The following is a 17,062-nucleotide window of genomic DNA, read 5'->3' as shown; positions in this document are numbered from 1 at the left end:
AGTATGCAAGAATGTTAAGGAAGTCTCAGGGTAGTGAGAGCTGAGCTAGTAAGAACAATAACAATTTTTGAAGAATAGTTTTAAAAGATGAGGAAGGGTAGGGGTGCAAAGAGTAAAAGGAAAAGGTGAACCTACAAATGTACCTTAGTAAATACTATAGCTTAGTGCCTTTGAAAGACGCAAGAAATTCAACATGGCCAGAGCACTTCGTTCCAGGAACATGGAATGATGAAATGGAAAAGGGAGGCAACAGGAGGTGTTCTAAAGAATTAAGACAAGACCAGAGCAGAGAAACTCCTACAAGTTGTATTCATAAGTTAAAACATTCTGGTGTTTCACTAGGGAATTTTATCTATTTATTAAAGAATAAGATAAAAACAGAAATGTGTACAGCCCTATGAATTGGGCCCTATGAATGTATCAAAATTTTACATTTTGATACATGTGTTTTAGTGAACATTTGAACATATTCTGTTGGAACTATACCTTGAAGAGTAAATTTTGAGTCATGGGCTTCGCATATGTTCAGTTTTAGCAGATGCTGACAGTTTTCCGAAGTAGTTACATAAGTTGTTCTGCATCTTCAATAATACACACATTCCTTATTTTTCAGTCTTGTGTTTCTAAGTGATTTGCAGTGCTAATTCATTATAATCTTGATCTCCATTTCTTTAATGATTAATAGGTTGAGCAACCATTTCACAGGCATTTGAAAACTCTATCTATTGAAGTGTGTCGATTTTTCTGCTTTGTTGTCTTTTGTATGTGTGTTGCGGGGGGAGCATTTGGTTGTCTTTTGCTTACAAATCTGCAGGATTAGTTTGTATATTCCTTTCCAAGATACATGTTGTTGAAATAATGTCTACCACTGTTCATTCTCTTTTAATGGGCATTTTAAGAAGAATTGTTAATTCTAAATCCACTTATTGATTGTTTTTCTTCATGTCTAGCACATATGTCCATTTTTAGAAATCTTTGCTTACTTGAAAGTAATGAAGATATGTTTCCAGTTCTCTACTAAACACTCCATTGTTTAAAATTCATATTTAAATATGCAATCTGTATGCAATTCACTTCTGTGTGGGTGGAGAAAGGAGTTTTACACATTTTTTTCCATATGGAAAACTATTGAAACAGTCTCATTTATTGAAATAATCACTTTTCCCACTGCATTGGAGACTAATAAATACAGTAAATATATAAATACAGTTCAGTGGTATTAAGAACATTCATATTGTTGTCTATGATTTTAACTACTTTAGGTACCTTATATCTTTGTCCTTTTGTCATAGGTTTATTTAACTTAGCATAATGTTCTCAAGGTTCTTCCATATAGCATGTGTCAGAATTTCCTTCCTTTGTAAGGCTGAATAATATTCCATTTTATGTATATGACACATTTTGCTTGTCCATTCATCTATTGATGGATACCTATAATTGCTTTCACATTTGAGTTATTGTAAATAAGGTAGCTATTAACATGGTTGTACAAATATCTCATAGAGAACCTGCTCTCACTTCTTTGGAGCATATACTCAGGGTGCATTGCTGGACTATAGGATAATTCTACGTTTTATTTTTTGAGGAACTACGATACTGTTTTCCACAAAACTGTACATTTCCGCCAACAGAGCACAATGATTTCAATTTATCCGTATCTTATTTTCTGTTTTGTTTTGTTTTGGGTTTGTTTTATAGTAGCCATTCTAATAAGAATTATGAGATATCTCATAGTTTTGTTTGGATTCCCAAATAATTACTGCTGTTGTACATCTTTTCATGTGTTTGCTGGTCATTCCTACACCTTCTTTGAAGAAATACCTATTTAAGTTATATGCCTATTTTTTAATTATTATTATTTTTAAAGATAGATTTATTTATTTACTTACTTACTTACTTACTTACTTACTTTCTTACTTACTTACTTACTTATGAGAGAGAGAGAAAGGCAGAGACACAGGAGGAGGGAGAAGCAGGCTCCATGCCAGGAGCCTGACGCGGGACTCGATCCCAGGACTCCTGGATCCCGGGACTCCAAGATCGCGCCCTGGGCCAAAGGCAGGTGCTAAACCGCTGAGCCACCCAGGGATCCCCTGCCTATTTTTTAATTGGGTTGTCCGTTGTTGGCTCCCACATAATGCATGCAAGTTGCTCGGGAGGACACATGCATGAGCCCTGTCACAGGATTCTGAAGTGGGAAATGGGTAACTTGTTGCTGAGCAAAGAGCTTAAATTGACTAAAATTAACTGCAATTTACAGTCTAAACCTTCCTCTGGAATTTGCAAGCCTTCATAGAAATTCGAGTTCCAAAATAATTACATTGGACAGATCTTGCCACTGCAATTGTTTTGTGAGGAGATAGATTACTGATGCTTTCTACTCTGCTGTCTTCCCCAAGTGTATTTTTTCCTTGTATTCAAATGCTATTTTTACCTTCTATAGATGATCGATGTTTTTCATTCTTTACGGTTTTATATTGTTGATGAGTCTGTAATTTTCCTTTCATTGATCTAGAAATACGCAGCTAGAAAAGTTTCATGTATTCATATAACTTTTTGCTAAATATTTTCTAAATATTTTCAATCAGAGAGGCACACTAAATATATTAAGGTTTTTATATATAGAAAGTTGCTATCTTATTGGCTTTCTATATATTTCTCGTTGAATAATTTGTATGTGACAAAAGGTCAGATTGTCAACCAACATATCAATCTTGTCTCAATAGTTCATTAATTCATTCAAGAACAAATAATTCATGAGTGAGTCTTTCATGTGTGGCAATATTCTAGGCCCTAGAGAGAGACAAAATCCCTCTTTCACAGAGTTTATAGTTTTGCTTTGGTCATTAGAAAACAAAAAAAATATACACATAGAAGAGCAAGATAATTTCAAACAGAAATAAGTACTATGAAATAATATACTAGTCAGTGACATAATGGACAAGATTGGAATGAAGTTCTAATTTTGATGTGGTGAGTGGTAACAGAATATCTTAATAGAAGTTTTTTTTTTTTATTAGAAACCTCAATGCCCTGAAGGAACCATCTTTATAAAAATCTGTGGGAGAAAGACAACTGAGAAAGCACAGAACAGAAGTCACAGTGGCTCGAAAGTGATGATTTAGATACTTTCTTTGGTCTATACTAGAAACTATTGTTCAAGTGGGTTATTTTAGTAGATTACTTTCCCTTTGTAAAACTTTACCAAGTGGCAGTCTGAGTAGAAGAAAGCATTATACAAGAAGAAGAAAACTTATGCTCAGTAATATTACAGCTGAGAGCATTCAAATCAGTTGGAATATCTGGATCTCATCACTGTTTAGGATACAATTTCTTTGTAGTAAGACAGTGGTGACAATGTAATCAATGTAATCAAAGGATGAATAATGTCTGTTCTCATGCATACCTGTCCATGCACCCAGTTGCCTTAATTTTTGCAAGCTTAATTTGATGGTGGTTGTCAGGCAATCACAATGTTAGATAAAACATATAAAATTTACACCCTTTTCAAGAGTATAATGAAAACCAGTGCATTTCTTGCCTGAATCTTCTTTTAAAAAAACCCAGAGACATATCACTTCAACAGCCCATTTAGAGAACTGTACCAGATGGAATCTACCTTCATATTTTCTTTATAAGAATATATAGAAAGTGACAGTGAGAATGTCATTTTCTCCCCTTGGGGGAAAAACATCAATAATACTAATAATTTTATGTTTCAATGGCATTTCAAACTGATTATGCAATTAATCATAAACTATTTCTATAACATTTGTTTATAAAACCATAATTAATAACCTATTTTAATAATGTATACACTTGGCTGATTGTTCACAAGTGATATATGTCTTACCATAAGGTGAGAACCACAGATATTATCTTCTGAGACATCCAGCCCCAACAGATTCAGTTTGATATTTCTATCTAATAAGTGAGGAATAAAATAATTTATAATAAATTAATTATTTCCTTTTCTAAAATTACTGATAACCCAAGTCCATTCAAAAGATGGTTCAAGCTTTTAGCATATTTCTCTCATCTCGCATATTTTTAGATAAATGGAATGATAATAATAATAATTTGTCAACGACTACTGAAGCAGCTATATGGTAAACATGACTTCATTATATGCAAAATAGTATTTTAGGGGATATAGATATATATTTAGATGTAGATATAGATGCATAGCATAGATACACAATATATAGAATTCAGGATATATAGGAGAGCACCAGAATGGTGCACCTTATTGTTCTTGAGCTGCTCTGAAAGGCAGTTATTTGTTATGAGTTCACTTGGCACAAGGGCTTATTTTTCAAACTGAGTTTCAAAGAAAGGATTTGCTAACACTTTCTCCCATAGCCATTAAAAATCTTGGCATATCATCCTTCAACAAGTATTTTGAAAATCTTGTAATTTTCTGCAGGGGATGTTGTCAGTGACCAAAAAAAAAAAAAAATAGAGACTGATAATGTGTTAAAATTAATCATTCTTTATGTTAATTTGCCTTTTAAATTCCTGTTTCTTGGGGATCCCTGGGTGGCTCAGCGGTTTGGCGCCTACCTTTGGCCCAGGGTGTGATCCTGGAGTCCCGAGATGGAGTCCTGCGTCAGGCTCCCTGCATGGAGCCTGCTTCTCCCTCTGCCCCCCTCTCTCTCTCTCTCTCTCTCTATCATGAATAAATAAATAAAATCTTTAGGAAAAATTCCTGTTACTTGGAAGAGGAAATATGTTAATCCTTATATCATTGTTTTCTTCTGTATAAATCGACTGTATTTATAATATAAAATTTGTATGTTTACTAATTTATGTATAAAATAAAATCATTTTATTTTTCTTCACTATATCTCTCCATAACTAGAGTTGTACCTTGACATTTTCTTTTCATTCTACCAGTGATATACATTTTTATTTGAGTATTTAGATTTTAAATATTTTCATTATGCAAGACAATTCATACCATTGAGAGGTACTTAATTTTTATAACTTGAAGAAAATTTTCATAATTTCAGACTCCATATTTCAAAACAGCAATAATTTCTTTTCCAGGGAGGCTAATCTTACTTCTGCATTGTCTCATCTCTTTCGATCCTATTCAGCTTCTTTTTCATCTGAGAAACTGTGTTTTTCATCACTAGATGTGCAATTTGTTTTATTTTTATATCCTCCATGTCACTTTAAAATGTTGCTTTCGTTTAGCTTTATGAACCCATGATAATTAGTTGTTAGTAACAGTTTGAATGTCTTTATTTACTAATTATATCATCCACAACATTTTTCAGGCTGTTTCTATTTACTGATTTTTCTTATTGTAGGTTATATTCCTTCTTTGCATCTCTGGTAATTATAGATTGCATGTCAGATATTGTGATTTTACTTTATCGGTTGTTGAGTATTTTTGTATTATTTTAAGGATTTTTGAGCTTTGGTCTAGAATGTAACTAAGAAATAGTTCGATCATTTTGATGCTTGCTTATAAGTTTCATTAGGGGGGATCCCTGGGTGGCTCAGTGGTTTAGCGCCTGGCTTCAGATCAGGGCGTGACCCTGGAGACCCAGAATCTAGTCCCACATTGGGCTCCCTGCGTGGAGCCTGCTTCTCCAGCTCTGCCTTTGTCTCTGCCAATCTCTCTCTCTCTCTCTCTCTCTCTCTCTCTCTGTATCTCTCATGAATAAATAAATAAAATATTTCAAAAAATAAGTTTCATTAGGGTGCAATTGAGACAGAATTTAGTCTATGGCTAATTTGGCCCCATTACTAAGACTGTATCTAGTGAATACTGTATGGGTATTGAATACTTTGGTGGATGTTGCATATATTAAATTATACCAAATTATATTTGCAAAACTCTTATAGCAATAAATGCAAAATTTATAAAAGTATGTTTTCTTCTGATAATTATATTTTAACATATTTGAATATTTCATTCTACATGAATCTCATTTGTTAGCAAATGTGAAAACAATGTAGCTTTATTTTGTACAGATGACCAGAGGCTGTTCAAACACCAACATTTTACTATACTCTACAAAATATTATGCCACTTGTTTTTAGAGATTATTAATATAATTAATAGCCTTATATAGATTATTACTATAATTAATAGCCTTACACAATCCATTGCCCTGTGCTGCTTGTTGTTCAATGTTTATATTTTTTATAATAAATTTATTTTTTATTGGTGTTCAATTTGCCAACATACAGAATAACACCCAGTGCTCATCCCGTCAAGTGCCCCCCTCAGTGCCCGTCACCCATTCACCCCCACCCCCCGCCCTACTCCCCTTCCACTATCCCTAGTTCGTTTCCCAGTTAGGAGTCTTTATGTTCTGTCTCCCTTTCTGATATTTCCTACCCATTTCTTCTCCCTTCCCTTATATTCCCTTTCACTATTATTTATATTCCCCAAATGAATGAGACCATATAATGTTTGTCCTTCTCCGATTGACTTACTTCACTCAGCATAATACCCTCCAGTTCCATCCACGTTGAAGCAAATGGTGGGTATTTGTCGTTTCTAATGGCTGAGGAATATTCCATTGTATACATAAACCACATCTTCTTTATCCATTCATCTTTCGATGGACACCGAGGCTCCTTCCACAGTTTGGCTATTGTGGACATTGCTGCTATAAACATCGGGGTGCAGGTGTCCCGGCATTTCATTGCATCTGTATCTTTGGGGTAAATCCCCAACAGTGCAATTGCTGGGTCGTAGGGCAGGTCTATTTTTAACTCTTTGAGGAACCTCCACACAGTTTTCCAGAGTAGCTACACCAGTTCACATTCCCACCAACAGTGTAAGAGGGTTCCCTTTTCTTCATCCTCTCCAACATTTGTGGTTTCCTGCCTTGTTAATTTTCCCCATTCTCACTGGTGTGAGGTGGTATCTCATCGTGGTTTTGATTTGTATTTCCCTGATGGCAAGTGATGCAGAGCATTTTCTCATGTGCATGTTGGCCATGTCTATGTCTTCCTCTGTGAGATTTCTCTTCATGTCTTTTGCCCATTTCATGATTGGATTGTTTGTTTCTTTGCTGTTGAGTTTAAGAAGTTCTTTATAGATCTTGGAAACTAGCCCTTTATCTGATATGTCATTTGCAAATATCTTCTCCCATTCTGTAGGTTGTCTTTAGTTTTGTTGACTGTATCCTTTGCTGTGAAAAAGCTTCTTATCTTGATGAAGTCCCAATAGTTCATTTTTGCTTTTGTTTCTTTTGCCTTCGTGGATGTATCTTGCAAGAAGTTACGATGGCCGAGTTCAAAAAGGGTGTTGCCTGTGTTCTCCTCTAGGATTTTGATGGAATCTTGTCTCACATTTAGATCTTTCATCCGTTTCGAGTTTATCTTTGTGTCTGGTCTAGTTTCATTCTTCTGCATGTGGATGTCCAATTTTCCCAGCACCATTTATTGAAGAGACTGTCTTTCTTCCAATGGATAGTCTTTCCTCCTTTATCGAATATTAGTTGGGTTCTCTATTCTGTTCCATTGATCTATGTGTCTGTTTTTGTGCCAGTACCACACTGTCTTGATGACCACAGGTTTGTAGTACAACCTGAAATCTGGCATTGTGATGCCCCCAGATATGGTTTTCTTTTTTAAAATTCCCCTGGCTATTCGGGGTCTTTTCTGATTCCACACAAATCTTAAAATAATTCAAAGAAGAAGTAAAACTCTCCCTCTTCGCCAATGACATGATACTCTACATAGAAAATCCAAAAGCCTCCACCCCAAGATTGCTAGAACTCATACAGCAATTTGGTAGCGTGGCAGGATACAAAATCAATGCCCTGAAATCAGTGGCATTTCTATACACTAACAATGAGACTGAAGAAAGAGAAATTAAGGAGTCAATCCCATTTACAATTGCACCCAAAAGCATAAGATACCTAGGAATAAACCTAACCAAAGAGGTAAAGGATCTATACCCTAAAAACTATAGAACACTTCTGAAAGAAATTGAGGAAGACACAAAGACATGGAAAAATATTCCATGCTCATGGATTGGCAGAATTAATATTGTGAAAATGTCAATGTTACCCAGGGCAATTTACACATTTGATGCAATCCCTATCAAAATACCATGGACTTTCTTCAGAGAGTTAGAACAATGTTTAAAAATAATTGTTTAATATATTCTATTCTTTTTTGATTGTTTAGGCCAACAGAGTAAATCCAGTTCCTATCACTCCATTTTGGCTAGAAGCATAGTCTTATGCGAAATTTTATACAAAAGAAACAGTCCTAAACTTTGTTAGCAGATCCAACACTGGTTTTTAGCATAACTTCCCACACCTGAGTAATCTAGATATCCTTATTCATTATTAAAGCTTTATAATAAGCAAAACTTCTACCACAGTGATTTCCTTAGCAAGTGAGCGTATTTCTAATTTACTAACTATAAATATTCTTTAATTTTCCTCTATATTGCCCTTTTTTCATTAGATACTGATTTTCACATTTTTTATAATAGTTGACAGAAATTTCTCAGTCATAACAATAGAAATGACAATAAAAATTACCTTGAAAGATCAAATTTATATCACATTATTAACTTTTTATTTTGCTCCATGAAAGCTACAAGATACAAACACTATCATCAGCATCATTAGAATGAAAACTGGGCATTTTAATATAAAAATATTTTATTTCACTTAATAAATTTGACATTATGACAGAATTTTTCACTGAACCATCCTTAATATCTTTAGCATAGACTAATATTTAGGGATTCTTGCTTATAGCTATTTGAAACTAAGAGCAATGTTATTCATTTCTGCAAACCAGTATATGTAGAGTCATGGCAAAAGGTAGATTTTCAAAAAAATGCTGAACAAATGATAGAATTCATGTGATTAGTTCTTCAGTTCATAAAGCTTAAATATTCTTTAATTCTAAGGTAAAGTCATAAAATTTTTAGAGAGATTTCCAAATCATGCTAAGGTGCCTGCCTTCATTTTCCAATCTGAGGGAAATAGGATAGAAATAGATGGCTCTAAATTCTTTCCAAGCACTGTAAGCTTCTGTGTCTTTTACAGGTACATGATTTCAATCTTTATCATTTTCAAGATTTCCTGAACTATATAAGGTCATCTTATTAAAATAACATTTTATATTGTATGCTAAATATATCAACAAACAACTTATGACAGATGATAATATTCATAACATCAATTTAATCTTATTTTCATGAAATGAGCATATCTTTGAGAATATTAATTCATCTAATAAGGATTATGATATTTAGACAATATTTCCTAAAACATTTCTTTGATGCTTTAAGATAGTTTTCCTAGGACATAGTACTTTGGAAGACAATAGAAAAAGACAATCCTTAAAAAGAATCAATTCCAAACTAAAGAGAGATTCCTCATATAGGGTATTTGGGAAAACAAATTTGCAATTTAGAGATTCAGATAAATAACCACATACATGAGATATCTTTAATGTAACCCAAAGTATAAGAAATAGAAACAGCATAGAAACAACTGCTCTACATTTTGCCTATAGAAAAATATAAAATCTGAGTTCACTGAAAATTTGTCTCATTGCCCTCTGATAGTTTGTGCCTGCCCAATCCATAGGGCCCCAGTTAAGAACTGTTCTATCATCTATACATCAGAGAGGAAAGTGCCTGTGTGCTATGTTGATAGTCACTCTAAACAAATATTTATACAGTTGAGATCAGAGATATAAAATGTCAGTTCCAAATCCACCCATGATGGCACATATACCAGACAGATGACAAAGTCTGGCTCAGGTTATAAAGGCTTGTGAAATACTTGAATCATATTTTGCAACCCTTGAAAGAATTCAAGTTGGAGATTAGCAGAAACCAGGCTCAGTTCTGTTCGTAATCCCCTTTATCTGTCTTCTAGCCAACAAAATGAAAACCTTAAAGCCAAACTGACAAATAGAGTGTGAAGGACCTTCTACAGCATTTAAAAAAAAAGTCAGACTGCTATAGGTAGAAATTATCTTGTATGTTACTATTACTGTTGTTATTTATAGAAATAATAGGAGGAAAACCTCTAAATGACACTATTCTACTGTATTCTTTGTCAAATATAACATTTAATAAATTAATTTCCTTCATGTTACACTGGGCATCTAACATGAAAATATGTGCAAAGAATATAAATTATATCTATAAAAACAAATGCCACTATAAAGTAGAAATCTATTATTTTAAGTTCAGGCAATTGGGTCCATTAAGGTATAAAAGTGTTTCAGGATAGTCCTTCTGTTAGAGACAAAAACTTAGAAGCAAATTTGAAATAGGGAGAGATGATGCTAATTAGAGATAAAGTATAAGATTATTCTATGCTGATGTGACAGGCTGGAATTCTGCATGAAGTTGCATACAAGAAAAAATCGAGTTATGTTCTCATCAAGCATAGATATTTCAAGAAAGTCAAAGGGTATATTGAATGTAAGTCATAGTATTCAAGTTAATTGTAAAAGAGAAGAAAAAGAAAAGAAAGAAAGAGAGATTACTTCAGTCATTGGATAGGCTACACTGATGTTGGAAATCCTTCCTGCCAAACTAAACACAGATATATGTATGTTTGTTTTTATGTGTTCCTTTTTTATATGGCAACTGATAAAATGCAAATAAACAAATAATAAACAAACAAACTTACAAAACAAGATGTGAGGCAGAAATCCCCAGTCTCAAGATCTAAGGGGAAAAAATATTCAACATTAGAGCAGTGAGTAGAAGATAAAGCCAATAAATTCAAGGGAGGGGACTAGAAACAATACACTTTGCTTTTAAAAGCTAAGTTTAAATATTTGTTGTTCTCTCAAAAAGGAAATTGATGTTGAAAGATAATAGAATAATATCTCCAAAATCCTGAAGACTTATAACTATCTGAATTAAAACTGTATATCTAGTTCTAAAAAAATCACTCAAAAACAGGAAGTAAAAAATGTCTTCATTCATCAAGAAGAAAGAATTATCACAAGCAAACTATAACCCCCCAAAAGGACTAAAGCAATGATGGCAGCTTCTGGAATCATCTGGAGGAGAAATAAGAAGTATTCTGATACCTGAATGTGTATCTCAAGATTTGTTCATTTAATTGATCAGGGAAGTGCCTGAATATTGAGAGTTTTAAAAACTTCTCACATGATTTTCATGTGTTTTAGCCAAGAATGGAGACCATTTTAGAGAAATGTTCTTCAGTAAGAAAGAAAATAAATGCAAACAGAAGTAGGGTAAATTTAATAGTGAGAAGTAAAGAAATTAGTAATTTGGGGATAAACTTAAATAACCATTGAGTGTAAAAAGTAATAATAGTAAATAGGGAATAGGTACGAAGTAAGACTAAAATACTAGGTAATACACTGAAAGATTGGAATCAGAAGCAAAAATTGGGGCACCCATGAACTGCTTAGGAAGAAGCTGGGATGATTAGTTTTGGGCTATATGAAGTTAGGAATGCATTTGAAATTTTTTGAAAATATCAAAAATGAATACTGCATATATGATTCATAAAAAGGTAGACCCATTAAAAGAGAGTGAAAAAAATCTAACTGAACAAAGATAATACAGGAAAGGGTGAAACATGGAAAAATAAAGGAGAAATAAGTCAACATATATCAATAATCACAATACATTTGATTACACAAACAATAAAAATAGATTTAAAACTTCCAGTTACATGCTACTTACAGAAGGTATATATAAACCATCTTAAAGATGCAATGCCATACTTCAGTCAAAGAATTACTTAAGTATATGTAATAAATGTTTTACAATTACAGAATTACAATTTTGGCATTGATGACATGTATAAAATCTTCAAAAACTCAAAACAATCATATGTTGCTGATGGATTCATTTGAATATAGTAAAAATATTATAGCATGAACTGAAAGTATTCATACCAAATTAGGAGTGAAATGGAGCAGACAGGAGAAAAAAAGAAGTCTTCAAATTCATCTATGTTGCTTTATTTCGTGCATGTACATATGTGCACACACATACAATATTCAAATGTGTGCCTGTCTCACAGCATCACTCACTGTACTCCACCATAATATTAAAAAGATTTCAAACAATATGGGCATTTGTGCAGAAATTATAATTGACTCATGGTTATGTGTATTGTACAATGAGCTCACCTTACTATTTCCATTCATTCTTCAATTAGAATCTAGAAATGAGAATGGGCTGTTATAGTTTAGTTAATGAGCCAATTATTTTTTCAGAGCATGCTAGCTAGTTGTGCACAGCTTCTCTTTTGCTTAATTATGTTTTAAAATAGCAGGCATTCATCTTACGTCTTTAATTATTGGTTACCACTCAACTTAGTTTGAAAATTCTTATCAATATTTTTGAAATATATTTGTTTGAATCATTAGAATAATCTTTTTAAACTCATCTCAAAGTATAATATATTTCATAAGTTTCCACTGAAAATGGCATTTCTGTTTAGCCTTCCTAAAGATAATATCCAAGACACAAACTAAAATATTAAAATTACTCCTAATATGAAAACATTCAATATCTCTAGAAACAAATTTTCTCATGAAAATTTAGCTCAGAATAGGAGAAATATAACAGTAGAAATTTAACAAGAGGCAAATGTGAAGATCAAAAATTAAACTCCAAATTTTATAGTAAAAGAAGAAAGGTTAGTCAGTATAGAAAGAAGAGCAAATAAAATTCAAGCTACAGTAAAACATATTTTGTTCAAGTGCAAATAATGTGCACTATTTTTTATCTATTTTAACTGAAATTCATTGCAAATACATAAACAAGTCACCTGCTGTTCATTGGAAAGCATCTAGAGTAGTTGGGGTGAAATAATGTATTATTCAGAAATAATGTATTTCAGAAAATGTATTAATATGGGGCTACAAAAGCTTGTACAAAAGCATAAACTTAGTTCTTAAAATTGAAAATTTCCAAATCAGTTGTGGTAATACACATTATTTCCAAATTTTAAATGGATGATAATTATATATATATATAATACATCTATTATAGATATAGATGATATAGATATAGATATCTTGTCATACTGACCATTTAATGATTTTTTTCTTTTGGTAAGACAAGTAAAATCTCATGCTGCTGCTGCAGCTGCTGCAGCTTCTTCTTCTCTCCTTCTTATTTTTTGCTTTTGAGGAGACTGTGTGGCTTTTCACTCTCCTGACCTTTGTTATTTCCTAAGGATATTTCTCTAACATCTAAGAACAAATATTTTTAGGAAGCCAAGAGATTCCAAAAAAAAATGACAAATAATAGATTTTTTTTAATTTTTGAGTGCTTGGAAAAATACATAAAAATATGTTTATTTAAATTTTTTCAATTAGACATTAATGTTAGCTTTTTTCATCCAAAATTTTAAATCAGTCTTCAATATTACTATTATAGAAATACTAATAATTGACTTTATTCACAAACTGATAAAAATGGATCAGCACCATAGGCCTATTTATTGAAAACAAAGTAGGTAGAAAAATCAAGGTCATTGATAGTTCTTTATCAACCAAGGTAAACAGAACTTTTATTATGTAGAGGTCAATCTTGGGCCAGCGGTTATTTAATATTTTCGTCATTGACTTAGATGATGGAAAAGTCTGCAAACTTAGTAATTTACAGTTCTCTGTAGTTGTAAAGACTGATTAACGCTCTGAATGTCAAGATCAAAATTCATCATGACCATAATATGACCTTGACAAACTGGAGAAGTGGTTTAAAACAATGCAATCCAATAAGACGACAGGTCAGTTATAGATTTCAAAGAAATTGGGAAGGAAATAGAAATTATAATAATGTAGGTGATACCATGCTAGTGAGAATGTGTGTGTTATGCAATATATAATAAATCATATTGAGTATGACTTGAGTGAAGAATGTAACCATGGCTTTTAATTTTTTTTACCTTGGAATAGTGTTTACTCATTTATAAATGTTTTTGATACGTATCATCAGAGTTTACTCAAGTTAAATCCTATACCTCTCCTGATTAAATTAAATGTGATTCTAAAATATATAAACGAGAAGGTATAAAAGTATATATAAATAAGTAAATATTAATTAAATGACTTTGTAAGTGTACCATCATTACAAATACTATTTATCTAGTCACTAACACATTTATTCCTTCGTTTTTTCCTTAATTATTAAATATGTATAAAGCTTCTACTATGTCCCAGGTACCATATTAGATTCTGGTAATACAAGGCTGGGAAAAACAAGTATTGTCCATATTTTCTAGAATATACAGTCTAATGAGTACTTATTAATTTTAGTAAATATTGGCAGGATACTATAAGCCATGTATCAGGGAGTCTTGTTCTCATGTGGAAAGATGAGGAAAGGCATCCCTGGTGAAATGTCTTCTTAACTGATGTATGACATAGGTAGGTTAAGGGGGCAAGAGCGTTAAAGGAGTAAATGCTTCTTGCAAAGGACAGCGATATTCAAAATCTGAGCTTCAAAAAAGGAATGTTTGCTGTTGATATAAGAGTAACAATAAATGCAATTAAATTTGTTTGTTAATACATTGTGAAAAAGTGGGGAAGTGGATTTCTGCCAAAATTAGAAGATCTATTTAGTATTAAAATTGTGTTGTATGATACCAGGGACGTTGACACTGTGATGGCACTGGGAGAAAATGTGAACAAAGATGTCCTTTAGAGAAATAGCACTGCTGTATGGCCAGGTCCCTGCTGAACTGTTTACCCAGCTATCAATATCAAGATGGTGTTGAATGAGGAACAGTGATTTCAAATATGAGTTCCAAACTAAAACTGAGAGAAAGACAATCACTTTGACATGATTTAAATTTGAGCTGCTTTTCATATGCAATTTACACTTCAGGATAAACGGAAGCTGGGATTGCTTTCTCTAATGAGGTCAATGATCCACTTTACTGTTAACTTTGGTTTAATATTTTTATTTTACAAATATCTGACCTCAAAAACTCTCTAAGAGAGAATAAGGAGAAAGGGAGATAACTATCTTGTTTAGTTCCATTACTTTTAATTTTAAATTCAAACCGAGTTGTGCTATCTCCACCAATGCTTAAGTACAAGCATGCACAGTGAGTAGTGGTAATGGAAGAGATTGGTTCATTTTAATTGACATATCCGATGGGTCTCAAAGAAATTCAGGGAAACAAATCTTTGCACAGTTTATAGTCAATTATTTATACTTAAGGGAAAATGAATGCCAAAGCCTAGAAAATTTTAAATGGTGAATAATCTGCAACATTCACATTTTTCTTAGAGGTTTCCCTGGATTATACAACCATGCTAAACACGTTTGGGTTTTCAAAAACATGTTTTGGAAGTCTACTGGTGATATTCTAAGAAATACCTTCATGTTAACATAATTTCCAAATATTTTACGAACAACTGGTATCTCCATAAATAATTCATGCCTTAATTAATTATGATAATTATTCCTAATTGATACTTAAATATTTCAGGAAGAGATAACACATTAACATATTAAGAATGTCACATAAGAGCTTTGGAGATATCTCTATATGGAATGTATTGCATTTTGCTACAACACTTTTGTCTTCTCTTCCAGATTAGATAATTCTTTAAAAAATAGATTGTGCAGAGATATAAAATTGTTGCCTAAAACTGCAGCCCTGGAAACTACATTTGAAATGTCAAGAGCTATTTTAGGGCACCTGGGTCGCTCAGTTAGTTAAGCATCTGCATTTGACTCAGGTCATGATTCCAAGGTCCTTGGATCCAGTCCCACATCGGGCTCCCTGCTCAAGAGGGAGCTTGCTTCTCCCTCTGCCTGCTGCTCCCTATGCTTGTGTTCTCTTTCTCTCTTTCTGTGTCAAACAAATAAATGAAATATTTAGAAAAAAGAGTTATTTTAGAAAACATTATAGGCAGAACTCCACCATATATTCTAGTATTATTTAATCATCTTAAAAACTGGTTAATACAAACTTTAATCTCTAAGATACTTCTTCAACATATCTGAAAAATGATCATCAGCTGGTACTTGTGTCTTCACTGAGAAGGAAATTGCCATCTCAAAAGCAAGCTTACTGTATTTTTTAGGAAGCTGTAATTGAAAAAAAATCTTACAATTAAAATAAATTAAAATCTCTATGCTGCAACTTGTGTCCATTTTCCCGTCTTTTTCTTAATTAAGAGCAACTGATAGGGACGTCTGTGTGGCTCAGTGGTTGAGTCTTTGGCTCAGGGCGTGATCCCAGAGTCCTGGGATCGAGTCCCACATCAGGCTCCCGGTGCATGGAGCCTGCTTCTCCCTCTGCCTATGTCTCTGCCTCTCTCTCTCTCTCTCTCTCTGTGACTATCATAGATAAATAAAAATTTAAAAAATATGGGTACCTTGGGTGGCGCAGCGGTTTAGCGCCTGCCTTTGGCCCAGGGCGCGATCCTGGAGATCTGGGATCGAGTCCCACGTCGGGGTCCCGGTGCATGGAGCCTGCTTCTCCCACTGCCTGTGTCTCTGCCTCTCTCTCTCTCTCTCTCACTGTGTGCCTATCATAAATAAATAAAAAAAAAATTAAAAAAAATTTAAAAATGAATAAATAAATAATAAAAATAAATAAATAAATAAATTAGAGCAAATTATATATGTATATACTTTTTTATTTTACAGCTTTCACAAAGCTAAAGTTGGCTTTAATGCCACTTGCCCCTTATCCACCCGTTCACAAATTTTTTTAATTAAAAGAAATGCATCCTAGTATAATACATATAAAAATATACCAACTTAAGTGTGCACACTAATGCATTTTCAGAAATGTGAACATCTGTGTAACTTTTATTACCATCAAGATAGACAATTTTCCTAACACTCAAAAGACTTTTCTCTTTCCGCTTTGCAGCCACTCTCCACTCCATACCTGGTATAGGCAACCACTAATGTGTCACTGTAGGGTACTTTGACCTTTTCTAGAAATTCACAAAAAAGGAAAGTGCATATTCTTTTGTGTCTGGCTTCTTTTTCTCAGCATAATGTTTCTGAGATTCATTTTTGTTGCATTTATCATAATTTTCAATCCTTTTACTGCTATGTGATATTCTGTTGTATGGATATACC

The 17,062-nt window shown here is 33.1% G+C and overlaps 1 long non-coding RNA gene across 3 annotated transcripts in view; it reads right to left on the bottom strand.

Annotated features, from left to right (window-relative positions):
* LOC144300463 (uncharacterized) overlaps nt 1-17,062 on the bottom strand; it is a 445,593-nt gene that overhangs the window by 15,640 nt on the left and 412,891 nt on the right. For 2 of the 3 annotated variants that reach the window (XR_013367111.1, XR_013367113.1), the window contains 2 exons: nt 16,345-16,497; nt 10,644-10,681 (listed from right to left, as the gene is read on the bottom strand). This is a non-coding gene — a long non-coding RNA (uncharacterized LOC144300463). The remainder of the gene's footprint in view (nt 1-10,643; nt 10,682-16,344; nt 16,498-17,062) is intronic. The other variant, XR_013367112.1, reaches the window with a different exon arrangement.

This window comes from Canis aureus, chromosome 28 (assembly GCF_053574225.1).
Source record: "Canis aureus isolate CA01 chromosome 28, VMU_Caureus_v.1.0, whole genome shotgun sequence".
Lineage (NCBI taxonomy): Eukaryota > Metazoa > Chordata > Mammalia > Carnivora > Canidae > Canis > Canis aureus.
Note: the sequence above shows the minus strand (reverse complement) of the source record. Positions and strands in the feature narration are given on the sequence as shown.